At 38.4% G+C, this 17742-nt stretch overlaps 1 pseudogene; it reads left to right on the top strand.

The window, feature by feature from the left end:
* Positions 1-12973: 12973 nt before the first annotated feature.
* Positions 12974-15703, top strand: LOC149042960 (uncharacterized; annotated as a pseudogene).
* The last annotated feature ends 2039 nt before the right edge of the window (positions 15704-17742 follow it).

Genomic DNA, 17742 nt, shown 5'->3' with positions numbered 1-17742 from the left:
AATGCCTTCAATTATGCAGAGTTTGGCAAAAACTTTGAGATTGATATTAGAGAGGGGGAAATGAATTGGAGCGAGTTCCGACTATCCTTATCACAGATGCAGTCTCTTGCTATTTACTCCACACATTTGAGAGCAACTTGTAACTTTCCTACGGATGGTCTGCAGTATACGGACTACGCACGCGCTAAGCTGGCAGGTCATAACATTTTTGGTACCTGGGACACCTGCCAGATGTACGAATATGTTAATATCCGGGGAAACTCTTGTTCTAATTGCACCGCCCTGACAAAACAGCAGGAAAATGTGTCCTGGCACATAAGGAGTTACAGAAGCACACGATTCGGATGTGAATTAGATGGAAAACCAGGTGGAGTCCCCGATGAAAAAAATTTCGGAAAATTTCACAACCTGTATATAAATCCGGATCACCGCTGCTCGTTTTCTCCTACTTCTACAACGCAGCATTGGTTTGGAGCTAAATGTGACGTGTAACTTTTTGCGAATTCATTTCCTTTCACAGAAAAGGAAACGCAGCCAACTGAAAGCAAGAGAACATCTCAGGAAGGCTAAGAACTAACAATGACATCATGTGCCTCCAAGTTTGGCCCAATTAGGAGTTGAACTTGAACTAAACGTTTAATTTCTCAGATGGTTACACTGACCCTTTATCACAGAAGAATGTAGACATGCACAAGAGCGACGTCATAAGCAACCTTAGCAACCTCATATTTTAATAGTTGAAGTAAGTAGGTGGCCTCTCTACAAACACTTTTTACCTGCATTTTCATCTTTTCATGTAATGTTCAATAGATAGTACACTTACATCCTAAAAGTCAAAGGTCGATAAAATTGGCTTTTTTCATATTCGTGCATGAAAACGCATTCAGGGCTCACCATTAGTTGATTTATGCAAATTCTTTCAAGCAAGTGACTAAGCGTAAGTTGAAATGCTTGTGTTTAGATTCAGAGATGTTTAAATACCTCCGTATGCTATTAATCTAATTATGACATGTTTTGTCGTCGTAGGGCGACATTTTCTTGACTCGGTCAATCAACCGTTTGATAATTGAAAATTAGCTTCGGCTTCGTTAGTTTGATCATTAGTAAAACCAAGCTTTAAGTTTAGGTTTCTTGATTTTGCTTTAAAAAATCCGTACAGTGAGGAGAAATGGTATTTACTTAGTGGCAGGGAGATGTTATTAATTTCTCCTAAGTGATAAATATGTACAGCTTTACTTGATTTTAATATTAGGGACTCGATACATAACTGCGAGAAGCCCTCAACAGCCTCACTTTCATAAAGACTAAGGTACTTAAGTGCTTCGTTAGAATCACTGCTTACATTATATAATTACACATTTGTTCATGAAACAATTTTTGAAATGTTCAAAATGTAGGAGATGAAGTAGGTATAGTAGTTGGAGCAGGTGTTTGTCAAGAGAAGCACCATGTATTGTTGTACATAATGTGAGACATCATCTTATTATATTATCATATTAGTTGTGAACGATTGTTGCTCATCGTAATGTTACGAACTTGTGTTCGTCTTTTTCAAAGTCGCATTCCAAACTTTTACTTTAAGCTTGTGGATTTACAGCGACATTACACTGTTGGACGCGCTGTCAATACATTATTAAATACAAATCCAAGTGACCATGAAGGTATATTGTAGTTATAAAGTTTATCATTTGAAATCTACGTTTCCGAAGTTTGAAACGTTCAATGATAGAATTGACAATTTTGAAAGCTTTTAAAGTTATGCCATTTTCCCCTTAAAAATGGTATTCGAATTGCGTAGCCAAAGTACCATTTGACCAAAAACCACTGACGTCACTTTGGTGACATTAAATCGAATTCAGTATGGCGAATAGTATGAAAGATACGCGACAACGAGGGCGATATTGTGTCGCTGGTGCCCCGGCTCTGACCAGAAAAACTGTCAGAATAGATCGTTCCGGCACCGGGCATAGAATGTTTCAGTTCCCGAACGATCCCGACTGTGAGAGGAAAATGGGTGAAATTTGTCGGCAGACAAAGACACGATCTTAACGATCCAACTTGGCCTTAAAACGTCGCTTTGTTGGGCAAATTTTGAAGAATTATGCTATGAGCGAAACTTGTCCATATTAAACAGCATGATGGAGGCTCAAGGGATGAAGATGAAGCGCTTTTACATTACAAACATTAGTTTTGTGCGTGGTGTAAACTAAATTTTAGTGTTTCTGCACCGTATCCTTAAATTGTTTTCTATTTTTCTCTTTGCATACTAATACTTTTTTTAAAAAGTCATTGCAAACATTCAGCTCCTTTAATGTACGAATAACTTAAAAGAAACCCAATTGAAATATCATCAAAGGCGGCAGATACAAAAGTAAGGAGGGTTGAGTGAGGTAATTTCCAATTGGACTGTTTCTCAGTTTTTGAACCTTTGCTTTTGTGGATCCCTTTACAAAGAGCTCAGCCAAAAATATAGAGCTGGAGCCGGATCGACCATCATTCATAATTCATGTTAATTTTTTAACTGCATCTTTTAACTGTAACAAAGTCAATTCCTCTATGGAAACGAAGGAAACTGTGGTTTATTTCATTCCTTTCAATAGGGAGACAAGGAGTTTTGACACCCAGCTTGTAAGTATCTATTTTTCTGAATGAAAGACAGTTGAAAGATTAAGAGCGAATTTTTTTTATCACCGCGTGGGAGGTGGCACATGATCGGAAAAATCACTATCTTCATATTTCGCTCAGAGATACCTTTGGGTAAGTTTATAAACGTGGTATAATTTTTTTGTTCAGAGCTGTTTTTATTTTCTAGAAAATCACCAAACACTGTATCGAGCCCCAACCGCCATAAAATGGCCGAAATGAAGTCGACGTGTAGGGCAACAAAACCTTTATTCCTCAAAAGCGCAAAAGAAAGCAAGTCTTTCTGAATTTTACCTATTTGTATACGAGGTATTAAAAAATGATTTGAATCTAATAACGGGCTTGTTGACATAACTATGAATTATTGGCGAATATTTGAAAATAGCCAAAATTTGATTGATTAAAAATTACATTTTGGAGCAGTTTTTCAATAAAAATTTTTCCTACCTGGTATAACTTGGAATCACTTAAGATGAGCATTTTTACAAAGTGGAAAGAATGGTCTTTCCATGGATATAAAAATTAATTTGGGGCTCTTAATTACTGCGAAGAAGTAGCCCGGTCTATTTTGTGCAAATCGCAATGTCGCCATGTAAACAACCGCAGATAATCCAATTAGGCTTTTTATTATTGAAGCCATAATTCCAACAAAATCTTATCGCTTTGACCTATACTAGATTGTAAACTGGATTTCTTAAGCTCACCTGGCGAAAAACACCTTTCTAAGATTGGTTCCTGACAACAGTTTCGATAGTACAGCACTACAGGCGGTGTATAGCAAATCACAGTGAAAACATCCCACGAAGGTTCCTGCCGGAAACGTCGCATTGCTGGACAGTTATAACCATATTTCAGCTTGGAACACTCACATTTTACAATTCTTCATTTCACAATAAGAATGGAAGTTTGTTTTTTTATAGAACGAGCCAGAGCATCCTGACAGATGAAACGAATCATTGACGTTCGTTTTTTGCGATGGTGTCACGCAATAACATGTCACTCGAAAGGAGGCTCGGTTACCAATATACATATTTTCTTTCCCTCTCGTCCCCTATTTTTTATTTCCGGGAAAAAGTTTTAAATCCAGAATTTAAAATTACCGTTGTTTGCATTTTTAAGCGCGATACCACTCATGCGTCACCTTAGACTGCTAAATGAATTAGGTATATGTTACTACAGCATAGAGGAAATTTCACTGCATTAATTTTTATCGACGTAAAAAAATGTGTTATCCTATTTTGTAAATTGTGACGGCTTGCAGGGTAGACAGGTGCGGGAGTGGAAAAATTAAATTGGGAGTAGCTTTCTAAAATACTCAGCGCTAAAAAAATAAACTAGATTAGGCACAGTTTCTAGCCATATAATGAGCGTCGCGCCATAAATTTTCCAAAGCAAACTAAAATGGTGTTTTCGTTTGGCCGCCGATTTTTTTAAGAGGTGAGCGTACCAAATGGAAATCAATTGCTCCTTTCAAAGATTAGTTGGGGAATGCTGCTCCCAAGATAAGCGAAGTCGAGTTGCAGGAAAAGCTTCTCTTATAGTCCCTCTGCGCTTATGTGAGAAAGACATCTCAGCATACAAACAGGCTGTGGGCGTGAATGATGTTGAATCGGAAGTCGATCTCATTTTAGCACGGGCATCGATATTCACGTTGCCTTCCAATATTTCGGACATGACTATCTGCCCAGCCCATCGCTCCTCTTTGGGCATTGGATGGCGAAGAGGCTCGCAACGGTGCCGTGTTCCATCCAAATTATCGAGGCATGCTAAGGAAGGGAAATCACGAAAGGGTGACCGTGGTATAAACAAAGCGCTTTCGAAGGCAATCCTTCGACGCACGGGAATATTCCTCCCTGTTGGGTCTGGTAAGTCTTTGTAATGTTGTTAATTTACAATAGAACGCTATGACAAACAGGACAAGAAGTTACTGGTAAAAACAAAATTGGCACGTTTAAATTAGTACTACCACTGAAGCACACATTTAACCAGCCATTTAATTTTGTAGCGTGAGCTAGTTTAATCAAATTATTTTTTATTAATTTTTTTTTTGTTGTTAACTTCATGTCGCCAAAAACTAATACACCTCTTTCGTTATCTCACCATGCGGCCTGGGACCGAGATATTTATTTTGGTCAGGGGCTCAGGGCCACTCACTACACCGCAAAACCGCTCTTAGGGAAGAGCGATAGATTTAGGGGACGTTGTTGCGTTGTTGCGTTGTTGGTGCGAGGGGACGGGCAAGTGATTTGAAAAGCGAAAGGGAGGGTAGGATTAAAAAACTGTTTTTGTCTCTCTCAATAGACCATTTTACAGTTCTGTGATATTTAACCAGGCCTCTGTATGAAAGCGAGGTTTGTGTTGACCTTGACACGATAGAGATCAAAAACTGGTTAGCATAACAATTAAAGGATTTGCATATCAAAAGTAACAGGGTTTGTACCAAAACAAGGTCAACTTGAGCCTCACGTAGGTGATGTATATAATCACGGAGCACTAGACAATTAACTTCCAGTTGTTTTAGTTAACTGGGAAGTTCGTCATTTGAGAGGTTATGCATGACGTTTGTTTTTCCCGCGAACGTCAAAAATTCAATTTCTGTCGTCTGTCTTTAGGCGTCTGTACATGGAATTAAGTAGGTTTGTGTTTGTCGTGAATGTGTTATTTTATTTTATTTTATTTTTTGTGCAGGATTTTTTTAAGAATTCCATAAATAGGTAACAAAATGAAAGGCAAGCTTGCGTTTGCCGTTTGCCGTTAAACGCCATGCTTAAAGTGCTTATTGATAAATATAATCTTTGCAAGCGCGAAGTCGTGGAAATAGAGTCGATAACAACGCATGTATAGTCAGTACCAGGGGGTGACTAAATTTACGAAAACGTCAAAAAGTAGTTTTTCAGAATGGCACTGATTCGAAACGCTCAAAAGAGATCTACAGCGTTTTTTAAGTGAATTCGCGCAGGTTTTTGTTTAAAACATAACACTGACTAAGAAATAAATATTAGTTGGCCCTGCACTCGGTACAGCGATGTCTGCAGACGAATGCCTGTCTGGGTGTCCTGTGCACGTTTAGCGTGATTGCGTGACAAACATGAGTGATGACACACGACTTCGTTGGTGAACATCGTTGTGCCATTTGGGGAGCCAAACGTTTCTTAACTGAAACTGTAAGCAATCAAAGCATCTTGGTTTATCGTGCAAAAAAGACTTTTGTATATACTGGAGTTGTATGGAAGCAGAAATAAGTCAAGATTTGCGATGGTCTGCGATTTGCACGAAATAGATCGGGCTATTTCTTCGCAGTAATTAAGAGCCCCAAATTAATTCTTATATCCTTGAAAAGAACATCGTTTCCAATTTTCAGAAATGCTCGTCTCAAGTGATTCCGAGTTATACCGAGTAGGAAAAATTTTTATTGAAAAACTGCTCCAAAATGAAATTTTTAATCAATCAAATTTTGGCGATTTTCAAATATTCGCCAATAATTCATAGTTATGTCAATAATCCCGTTATTAGATTGAAATCATTTTTTAATACCTCGTATACAAATAGATAATATTCGGAAAGATTTGCTTTCTTTTGCGCTTTTGAAGAATAACGTTTTTGTTGCCCTACTGGTCGGCTTCATTTCGGCCACTGTTATGGCGGTTGGGGCTTGATACAGTGTTTGGTGATTTTCTAGAAAATAAAAACAGTTCTGAACAAAAAAATTATACCACGTTTATAGACTTACCCTAAGGTATCTTTGAGCGAAGTATGAAGGTAGGGCTTTTTCTGGGCATGTGCCACATTTTTTTGATTTCACGCGGTCTCCAGAAAAATTCTCTCTTAAAAGGTATTGGCGATCTTCTTTGTCTGTCGCTGGTGTCTACCGCTACTTGTTGTGAAATTACTTGATTTGTTTGTGATCACTCTTCCAAAGATAATTAAAAGACACATTGCGACCTATATCCTCCCACGAATGTAAAAAAAAAAAAAAGAAAGAAAAAAGAAAAAAAAATTGAAACTCCTTTTTGTAGCTATTAAGACACTTCTGTGAAGGACTAAAAGAAAAAAAAGGGCTCTTCAACTGAATCACAATCAACTCCTCTTTGGAAACGTATCAAAATACAATTTTTTACCCTTCTAATTGTGGAGACAACAAGTTTTGACACCCAGCTGTAAGTATTGATTTTTCTTGATGAAAAACAAATCATGGCGAGCTCTTTTCATTGTTTCTGGTCTCTTCCAGTTTAATTGCTTTTAGTGATATTGAAGAGCAAGGAAAAAATTGGAAATGTCAGAGGAGGCATCCTGGCACATATGGAGTTACAATAGCATTGAGAGGGGATTTAAATTTGATAGAAGACCAGGAGGACTCATCAACTAGGAAGACAATTTCGGAGAGTATAGCTGCAACGATATAAATCAGGATCACAGTTGCTCGTTCTCAACTGCTTCCACAACCCAGCACTGGTTTGGAGCTAAATATGACGTGTAACCTTTTTGTGGATTCATTTTCTTCTTAAAAAAGGAAACTCAGCCAACAAAATACGACTCTGAGAAACCATTGGAGCAAGGCTAAGAACAAACAATGACATCATATGTATGCTTTCAAGTGTGGTCCACCTTAGGGGTTGAACTTGAACTAAACGTTTAACATTTCAGATAGTTACACTGACTCTTTATCAAAAGAGGGCAACCTTAAATACTCAGTATCCATATTTTAATAGTTGAATTTTGCGTTTTTAGGCGGTCTTTCCACAAACACTTTTACTTTAACTTTCACTATTCATGTGTTCCATAGATAATACGCTTACAATTTAAAAGTCAAAAGCTCGATAAAATCGTCTTTTTCACATTCTTCGTTTAAAAGTCGTTTACTTCCAATCTTTGAAATTTTTTGTTCAGTGAGAAAAAAAATCTAAGTATGAATGAAATAAAAACTTCATATCATGGAAAACGCGATTCATCCAAAAACGTTTTTGTTCGCTGCGCTCACTGGTTTTTTTTTTTTATGGTTTATCGCAACCCGTGAATAAAAATCGTTCGTACGCACTTTCCAAGGAATCATCTCTATGTATCTGAGATAGTTCTCGTTTTCAAAGCTTAATTCAACGTGCTAGTAATCATTGGAACGAAACCTTTTAACTTAGACTCGCATTTCATTTTTGCATTTTAGCGGTGACAATGTAATAATGACCATGAATTTCTATAGTAATTGTAGTCTTGAAAGCAACTGAGACAATCAGACGTTTGTACTGCTTGGATCAAATCAACTCGGGGACATGTGTTCTCTGGTAGAGCACTTTTAATGAAGACTTTCGTTGATATGCATTGACTGAAGTTGGTGCAAGTTAAGATTGACGGTCATTGATATTTAACGCCATTTTTTCCGTTATGTAGTTGGAAAGACAAAACACTGTGGATCTTGTCACATATCCTTTTACGGCATTGCTCACTGATCGCCCTCCTGGGCTTTCTTCAAGTGTAATTTGTTCCTGTTTTGTGTGTTGGTAAAAACACCCCGTGATAGAAGAAGGTGTTGTATGACATACACTCTCGGGAAATAGACAAGAAGAGAGATTCAAACTGCCGTCTTAGTTAAATTCTGCACAAACCCTAATAAAATCTTTTGTAATTTTTTAAATTCTATGAGTGACATCTACAATCATACACCAGTTTGCTGTTAATGTAACCAAAAGACTAATTAACTCGGGGGTGAACATGCACAATCGTAATCCTATTCTGACTCGTATTGTTCTCTATTGAAGAAGAGCTGCCAGATTTCGGTCTAAAAACACGGTAACTCCATATTCTGAATGGCTACATTGTACATGAATAAAAGGGGTAAGTTTCTGAGGAAACTGTGGTGCTGCGTCGGTGGGAGAGTATAACAGGTAATTTAGAGTTAACAATTGAGTTGAAAACGTAAATTAGCCACCATAAAGGGTAAAAAAGCTGACGTTTCGAGCATTAGCCCTTCGTCAGAGCGATCGGAGGAATTGTGGGTTGTGTGTGGGTTTATATGCAAGTGAAGCTACGCCATTGGTGGGAATTTCCTCACCATATTCCCACCGATGAACAACTCAGTAGTTAACACTAAATTACATTGTACATGTGTGGGTGGCCGATTAAAATGCACAGAATTATTTGGTATCCAGTTCAAACGCACGCAACGTTGACATGTTACGCATCAATAATGGCGAAATAGAAGATGAAAGTCTCTGAATTGGCTGAAAACCTTAATAAACGTAGGGCTCGACAGGTTGACGTGAACCGATCCGCAAATAAGGACTTTAGGGACGACGACGGATGTCTACGACGGCGAGCGGAAGTTTAAAATATTTGCCTGCGCATTTCCGGTAGCCGGCGCGCTAAGTTTCCCGCCGTAACTGTGTTGTCTGCGACGTCAAAACGAAGTGTTTGTCTTTTGTCTAAAACGTAAGTAAGTAAACATAAGTAACTTATCGTATATTTTGTGGGGCGTCAGTGGTCCAGTGGTTAGTGCGCTGGACTCTGGGTCGAAGGGCCCGGGTTCAAGTCCTACCAGGGGCATGTCGCTGTATCCTTAAGCAAGATGCTTTACCCACTTTGCTTCGTCTCTCGGATAAGACGTAAAGCCGGAGGTCCCGTCTCACAACCCTTCTATGTTACAAATAAATTGTGGGATGTAAAAGAACGCACGCACTGTTCGCAAAGAGTAGGGCACGTAGTGCCCGGTGTTGTGGTCTATCTCGATTTATGCCGTCGTAGGTCTGGGTGGGTGAGGTGTTATCACAATGGACTGAAGCGGCTGCCAGAGGCGCCTTTAATATGCTGACGTCCGATCTCACCTCTCTGGTTCCTCCGCAATTCAGCCCTTGGCTGCAAGTGAGGAAATTGGCACCATTCATCTATCTATCATCTATCTATCTATCTATTTTTAATATATGATGAACTGTCAACATTTTTCCAAACTTGTGACAAAAGTAAATGGTTCTAGAACTCATTTTAAGGCGAAAACTGACCGAAGTTTCTTTCTCCCTCTAAACAGCTTCAAAAGTTCCTGACTGAAATAGGCCTAAATGGAGACGAGTTCAAATAAGACAGTTCAGCAAGTTGTTTTCAGTTCATATTGTTAATGAATATTAAAACTAAACCAGGAATCTAATCTAGATAATTTACCCGAGTTTGTTTAAGGTAAAAATTGCTGAAGCTAGATATTATTGTGGTTTTTCAGATCAAACACGGAGTGGACCAAGGGACATGACAACTGCTTGTGTCAAGAAATTCTAGAACTTGAACCCTTTAAGTACAACAAAAGGAAGCATTTCTAAAGGCAAAATCAGGGAAAAGATTGCAAACAATCTGAACGGCCTCAAGCTTCCCCGATTCAAAGTCAGTAGGCGTGCTGTTAGAGAAAGATACATACTGCTGAGCGAAAATTTAAAACAAAGATGAAAGACGAAGAGAGGCAAGTGTGAATGCCATTTGAGTGAGTTGGAAAAGGCTCTGGAATAAATAGTCGCAGCTGCAGCTGAAGACACCGTAGAAAACGATCATGCAACTGAAAACGAAAAAGCAGCGGAAATGAGAAACAGAGGCTATAGAAAACCTGAGAAGAACTCAGAAAAGGCAGCGGAATGAAGAGGAGGAGGAAGTGAAACCAAAGCAAAAAAAGTTGTAGAAGTGGAGGTGACACAATTGCATATTTGCATGAAAAAAATGATCACGTTCAGAAGTGGAAAGAAGGAGAATTGCAGCTGCAAAAGCAACGAGTTGAAGTTGAGGGTAAACAGGAAGATCAATTAGACTCTTTGTTGTACAACTCTATTTGTGGTGCTATTTTGGCACCTCTTTAAGGGACCTGGAGGTGGACACGTAGGAGATAGACGGAGTCACCATACGCGGCCACTGGTTCTCTTGTTGTAGAGAAGCCATGCCGCCCCAGATCGTGAGGAACCCTCTTAAAGAGGAAAAAAAAAAATACTGTTTTAGTTAGCTGAGGGTAGGGTGTACAGTTTCAAATCTCAACCTAAAGAAAAAAAAAAAAAAAGGAAGAGCAACGAATCAGATTAAATCAAGTACATACTGGGCCGTACATGTTGGTTATCATACCATTGAGTAATGCACTTCCTTTAAATTTATCGCACGGGCATAGTTTTCAAGAAGTGGAGGGTTCAGCAGTGTATTGTTCCACTGAGTTATTATGTGATTGTGCTCTTGATAGAATGTATCGTTCACGAGGTTGGAAATTTCTATATTTTCACTTATAAAGCAAAAGCCTGTTATGGAACAGACTGCGCCTTCCATGAGTATTCTTAATGTTATTTTTCGCGCCGTACGACGGCGACCTCTCTCCATTCCCCCCAGTTCACGACCTCGCCGTCGTCGGATCTTATGGTCCCTTATAAAAAAAAACCACGACTGCGACGGAAACGAGGACGAAGTGCAACATAAGATCTAGTGAGCAAAACAATAGCGAAACACGTGCGTTTTAAAACTTTGTACATTTCTTAGCCGTCCCATGCAGAACAAAAGGGACCTTAAGCAGTCAGGATGGCAACGCCGAGGAAGACATCGATTAAAAAATGAATTTCTGCCTTTAATTAGAATTTCAAAAATGGCTGCATTTGTTTACTGCCTCATACGGCGCCACACGTCAACTTCAGCAAAACAGAAACGGTTAACGCATCGAGCTATTGGTGAGAAACTTAAAAGAAAATAAATAAGGTTTTCTTCAGGAACGTTTTACCACACGTCGCCGTACTGACATCTTAAACTCCCGAATAGCCTTTCGCCTTGCAGTTGCATGATTCTGCCACATTTTCCAAGAACATTACTTCTAATAAGACTCGAATAAATACAGGAAACAATTTTACTGTAGAATCTTTTTTGTCGTGGTCCTGCCGGTCAAATGATGAAATACGTATTGACTCATTGAGTGTGATGGGGTCGGACGAGAAAAAATATAATTTGAATGAAAACGAACTCGATATTGAAGAAAGATTGCTTTGGTTATGGATACTCTGCGAAGAATAAATTTGTAACGGAGAAAAATGATCGCGATTATCACACAGTTTTCGTTTTTTTTTCGTTAAGCATGCAAACCAGCTGTGCGATGGTTTGACGGCAGTTTTAGTTTCAGTTATGTCTTTCTGAACTTACGCCACTACTGCTGTCTTAGTTATTGTTGTCTGTATCAATAAGTGTTTTTGCGGTACGTTTAAGCTCAGGAGGATACTGGTAGTATGAATTGTTTCTACAATTTGATATTGGACAGCTCTCATTTCTACTTATTTAGGAAACGGTGGATGGCAATAAACAACCTTTGTTCCACCAACATTGTTTTTTATGGCTTGCTGTGGTGGTCCTCGTGTGTGGTTAATGACTTCAGAAAACAAACATTGTTAATATGAGCCGAAAGAAAGCTTATGTTGAGAGGGACACTGTGTTGACTTTTCCAGAAAAGTTGGGGTCTTTTGACATAAAAAATGTTAAAAGATCCCGACATTTAAAAAGGGAAATCAGATTTTGATCACCGCTGTAAATGTGACGGATTTCAGTTATTAGATGCAAATTTTTAGTTGTGAAGCACTCTGTGTCAATAGTATTGCAATATCGTATTCATTGTTTGTTTCGGGTGTATTCTAGATAACATCGTAAATAGAGCCAATGATCTTAATTGATTCATTATTGTGTTTTTCTATTATTTTTCAAGTATAAAGGTGCATCGATATTACCGGACATACATAAAGTTTCAACAACATCTGTTCGCCTGCAAACCTTTCTCAAAGGATTTTACTGAAGCCATAAAACGAATCGACATTTTGAGGTAAGTGCAGAGAGATGGTACTCAGTTAAAACCGAAAGTTTGTTACTGAACTACTGAAGGGAGACAACATGTAATCTGTTTCTACTCCGTTGATTGAATAAAATTAAACTCATGCGGCATGACCTATTCGATAAGTTTAAAGTTACTTTTTTCTACTATCGACACAGCAAAATATATCTAGTGCGCCATGCACACTGTAGCTCAGATTCTCATTTCAACCTCGGCTAATTTTCAATATAAGTTATTTAATCTGTCACCGAGATATTCGATCCTGGAGAAAGATGGCCCCATTCTCAATAAGCATTACGTAATCACGTTCGCGTCAAAAGAAGAGACAACTTTTAAGGCGCTTATTAAGATCTTGATCGTAACCTGAGGTCGAGTCGCGTTTACACCATAGTACGATCACGTACCTATTCACGATTTTTTGCCTTTTTTTCTTAGTAGACTCCGCCTGCTACTAACTAAATTTTAAATGCCTCGGTATAATTATGGAATGAAGATATCCATCTCATTTGTACGTTTAGTAGGTCCACCATGAGTGTTCTTCGCCATCTACATGCGATGTTGTTGGTATCTCAGCTCACTCACACCGAAGGGGCGCAGCCAACAATAAATTGTCAAAACTTCAAGTTTGTTATCGATGAGGATGTCGTCTATAATCACATTCTTGAGGGTCACGTGTTTCAAAGATTGACAGTCCACAGCGCCACTCAGTGTCACATGAAGTGCAAAGATGACTGCCTGTGTGTATCCATGAATTATTTCCCTCTGTCCAAAGAAAATAACTGCGAGCTCAACAACGCTAACAAAGACATGGAGCCAGCGGCGATGAAATGGAGTCAAGGAGGAAATTATTATGATTTAGTGAGAAGCTACACGGTGAAGGTGAGAGATAGAATCGTTAGTTGTTGATAGAATTGCCTTTTTTATTATTTTTTTTACTTACATATTTATCACAACATAGCGCACGTGCAAGGCCTACCTATATCTTAAGGAAGCTACTGTAATAAGAATCCATGTTATATACCTAGACTTTTCCTCAACAGAACGAGACTGTGATAGGTTAATTCTTGGTCACGTGCCCCTGATCAAATTCAAATGTATTCCGACCGGGATACAATTGCGCAGTTGTTGCCCACGCGCCGAATACAACAGCATGTTTTTGCCATATGATTGTTTAAGGGAAAGTCTTAATATATAACAAAGTACTTAATGTATATTTAGTGCACGTCCGTGCATCCATAACATGAAGTGTGCAGTTTCACTTCGGCTAAAAGTCCCGTCTTGTTTAGCCGCGAGAATTCAATACTATCACTGAAGATTGTTTTTCCGTTTTATCCCAACTGAGATAGACCTTTGTATCTCAAAATGAAAACAAAAAATGCTGAATAAAACTCGTTTCGAGAAACACAATGAGCGTGTAGCTCTTCGAGCGACGTAATTGGTTTCGGAGTTGACAACACTTTATTCACAAACGCGATGAGAATTATGGCTGAAAACAGAACTAAGTCTTCTGACTTCAACTGAGGCTTTGCCACGCTGAGAACTCTTCATTAGAACGGAAAATATTATTTTAAAGCGTTGATATGTACCAAAGTTTTGTTCAATCGAAGATTTTGTTCTCGAAATCGAACGATTTTCAGAATTTGTGGTTCAAAGCTAAGCAATTTTCGGGTAGTAAGTTCAAGTTAACAGCGGCATTTCAAACAACGTAAATCTATCACAGGTGTCTCGTAAATGCGAGAAATTTATAGGCTATTGCTTCGTTTTTTGAACGGTTGATACCAGTTTTAAATGTTGATATATCCTAAAATTATTGTTCATTAGCAGATTTTTATTTTAAAACCGTATAATTTTAGAATTCTCAAAATCTCCAACACAAATATACGCAATTTTCTGGCCTTGAATTCTAGTAAACAACGATTCAAGCATGTTGAATCTACTACACGCCCTCGTGCATGCAAGAAATTCGTTCGTTTTTGCTTTGGAGCAGAAAATTTACAATTCTTTGAATAAAGATTTGGTCTCGAAATATTTCTTGGTCGTTTTTACCCTGTCATTTATTCATAGTTTTCGGGTAGAACGCGATTACCTGGTAAATGGGACAAAGTTGTAATAAACTCTTTTTTTTTCGAGCACAAATTGTGTCTGCATGCTATGTTATAATGAAATTTGTTCACGCTTTAGCTGTGCGCGTATCGAGTTTTTGATGCACTTGGGAAGTGTGAAGAGCACTCAGGCAACTCTTACGCTTCTCTCGTGCTCGTAAAACTTAGTTCCCGCGTGCATCCCTAACTTGATATACGCACGGTAAGACTAATTCTTTTTTGTACGTCCCTCAAACCCCCCCCCCCCCCCTAAATTTATTTCTTAACACCTGCATCACCGGACTTTACTTTAATCAAGAAATAGTTTAAGGAAAAAAGGTTCATTTTCAATTAGGGTGGAGGAAGCTACATTCCAGGGATACATCGCTGCGTTAATAGATGCTGCAGCCAGAATCCCTGCCTCAACGGGGGAGTATGTCAGGAGATTTGTGACAATCACAGCCCCAGGTTTAATTGCACCTGTTCTTACAAATACACTGGTAAGCGTTGTGGTCAGACTACACATCCAAGAAACTGCAAAGACATCGCTAACAACGGAGCCTCACAATCAGGAAAATACGATATTTTTGATTCAGCCGATAAACCGTTCTCTGTTTACTGTGACTTGCACTCAGAATCTGGCTTTGTATGGGCACTCATACAGTCGTTCTCCATCGCCAATAAGGCCACATACAAGGATAAGGGGTTTGGCACGGATTTTCCTGTGAATGACAATAACAATGAACCGGAATGGAACTCTTACCGCCTTTCCTTATCACATATGCAGTCTCTCACAAATCACTCCACATATCTGAGAGTAACATGCAACTTACCTGCAGATGGCCTGCAGTATACGGACTACGCACGCGCAGTTCTGGCAGGTCATGACATATTCGGTGACTGGGGTGGAGATTGCAAACTGTTTGAGTACATTAACATCCGTGGAATTAACTGTTCTGATTGCACCGCCTACACAAGAATGGATCTTAATGGTGCTTGGTTCGTGAACAGTTTCAAAAGCAAGGAAAACGGATGCGATTTTGATGGGTCACTAGGAGCAATTGACAACGAAAATAATTTTGGACGGTATCGTTCCGGAGCGATTAATACGAATCACCGCTGCTCCTCTTCGGATCCTTCTACAACGCAATACTGGTTTGGGGTTTAACATGAATAGGTTATTCTAAGTTCCAATAATCTACTAAAACTAGAATGAGTTGTGAGTATTAGACAAGGTTTTTGTTTTTCTTTAAGGGCTCTGTCTTTTATTGGTTGTGGTTGCTTTTTGTTTTATTTTGTTTTGTTTTGTTTTTTCAACATATGCCTTTAATTTCTCGGAATTTTTTTTTGAAATCGAAGAAATTGCTTTTGAACCTCGTTACAGCCGCTTCCCATAAGATGTTTGGTAGTATGACGTTGATAGAACGATTTTTCAATTAGTGTTGTCAAACCGAAACAATAAAAATAGCCAGTCAGAACAAAATACGATATCACAAGAATCATTAAGAATTCAAAGACTAACAAGCAAACCGTTGTAATCTGTGATTGTTTTAGCTATGCATTGCTTAGGTAGGAGATTAGCCCGCGTTTTCTATACCAAAAATGCAAAGCTAATGCAATCCTGACTCCCTTTTGAAAACAGGAAGAAAATTGCGCTGTAGTAGTAGTTAAGTAATGATTCATGGCTTCTATGCGTCAGCTATCATACGAATATGTTCAAATACGCCTTACGAACTTTTATATAAACTTATATCGGTAACATACACATGCAACTGATATAACATGATCCTAAATTAAATAAAAAAGCATAAAAAATTGAAATATATTATCTTCAGGTGTTAGAACAATCAAGGGTAAACACCAACTGTTGCATAGCTTAAGACGAAGACTAAATTGTATAGTTGCACTAAGTTTACTTGAATAGGACTTCACGGACGATCATCTTAACGCCTAGCTGCCTGTCTTCGTTTGAGGTGAATAACTACTATGTTCCTTATGTGCACATCTTTGTAGAAAAAGTTTAGAGTTTGAGAACGACTGTGATATTTTTACAATTTTTTCATGCAATATTTTAATTTATGAGCGAAACTTTACACATCGTTGAGCGATTGAAACTGTGAATGAAATATTCAGTGGCAAACTGCGTTGATTAAAACAAGTTGGTCAAAAAACAACTGGTTCAATTATTCGTTCTCGCTTGAAAATATCGATAAGTTGAGTGAGTAACGTAAGTAAAACTTTCTATCACTTATCAATTACAACGTGGCGCTGATTAAGAAAAATTTTCACATGCAGGCTTACGTTCTGGGCGTTGGCTCATCTCAGGTTTTTCCAAGCAGCAGTTAACTGATGCAACAATCATATCAGTTTAGAACTAAATAAATGATTTGTCTACGTCCTTCTTTTTTGTTCGTCTTGGTCGTTCATGTTTTCAAATTTTCCCAAAGATCTGCTTTAGCGTTCCTGTCGCTATCATTTTTTTGTCCATTTACCTGATGTAAACAAAATATGCAATGCACGCATTCAAAACTGAATTATACCTCAGAAATCAGAAAGTAGCCGCTAAATACAAGAGAACAAGAACGAGGCCGTTCAACAACAAAATTGGAAAAAATTATTCGCAAGCATCTCCTCGAAAAGGTTTCAGCTCTGTCTGTCCTCGGTGAGTTACGATTATTTCTGGCTTCTAAATCAAGCATATTTACGTCACAAGTTAGAAAGAAGCAACGAAAACGAAAAATTTAACCGCGTAACATTTGTGAACATTGAAGATTTTTAATGCAAAATGATTCCATTACATTAACTTTCACAAAAAATTAAGGTGTTTGATTGATAATATCCGTGTTTATGTTGAATTTCTGCCACATATAGATTCTTTTTCATGACGTTTTTTCAAATGGGTAAGTATTAGTTATTATCTGTGGGCAAAAACAACTTCACGGACGATCATTTTAAGACCTGGCTGTGTGTCTTCGTTTGTGTTAAGTGTCATTGTCTGAGAAAGTGTTCCAGGGGCCAAAACTTGTGGTCAACCGATTTGGCTGAAACTTGGCACAGAAGTTGGTTGCCATGAGATATTTCAAAAGCCAATCTGGCTCACTTCTCTGACTTTAAGTTTTAGAGTTTCAGGGGGGGTCTCATTTTTTGCCCCTTGAGTACAAAAAAACCAGCCTTTCAGGGGTCATTTTGAAAGTGCCATAAAACCCAACTGGTAAA

The sequence above is a fragment of the Pocillopora damicornis genome, chromosome 7 (assembly GCF_964200805.1).
Source record: "Pocillopora damicornis chromosome 7, jaPocDami1.2, whole genome shotgun sequence".
Lineage (NCBI taxonomy): Eukaryota > Metazoa > Cnidaria > Anthozoa > Scleractinia > Pocilloporidae > Pocillopora > Pocillopora damicornis.
Note: the sequence above shows the minus strand (reverse complement) of the source record. Positions and strands in the feature narration are given on the sequence as shown.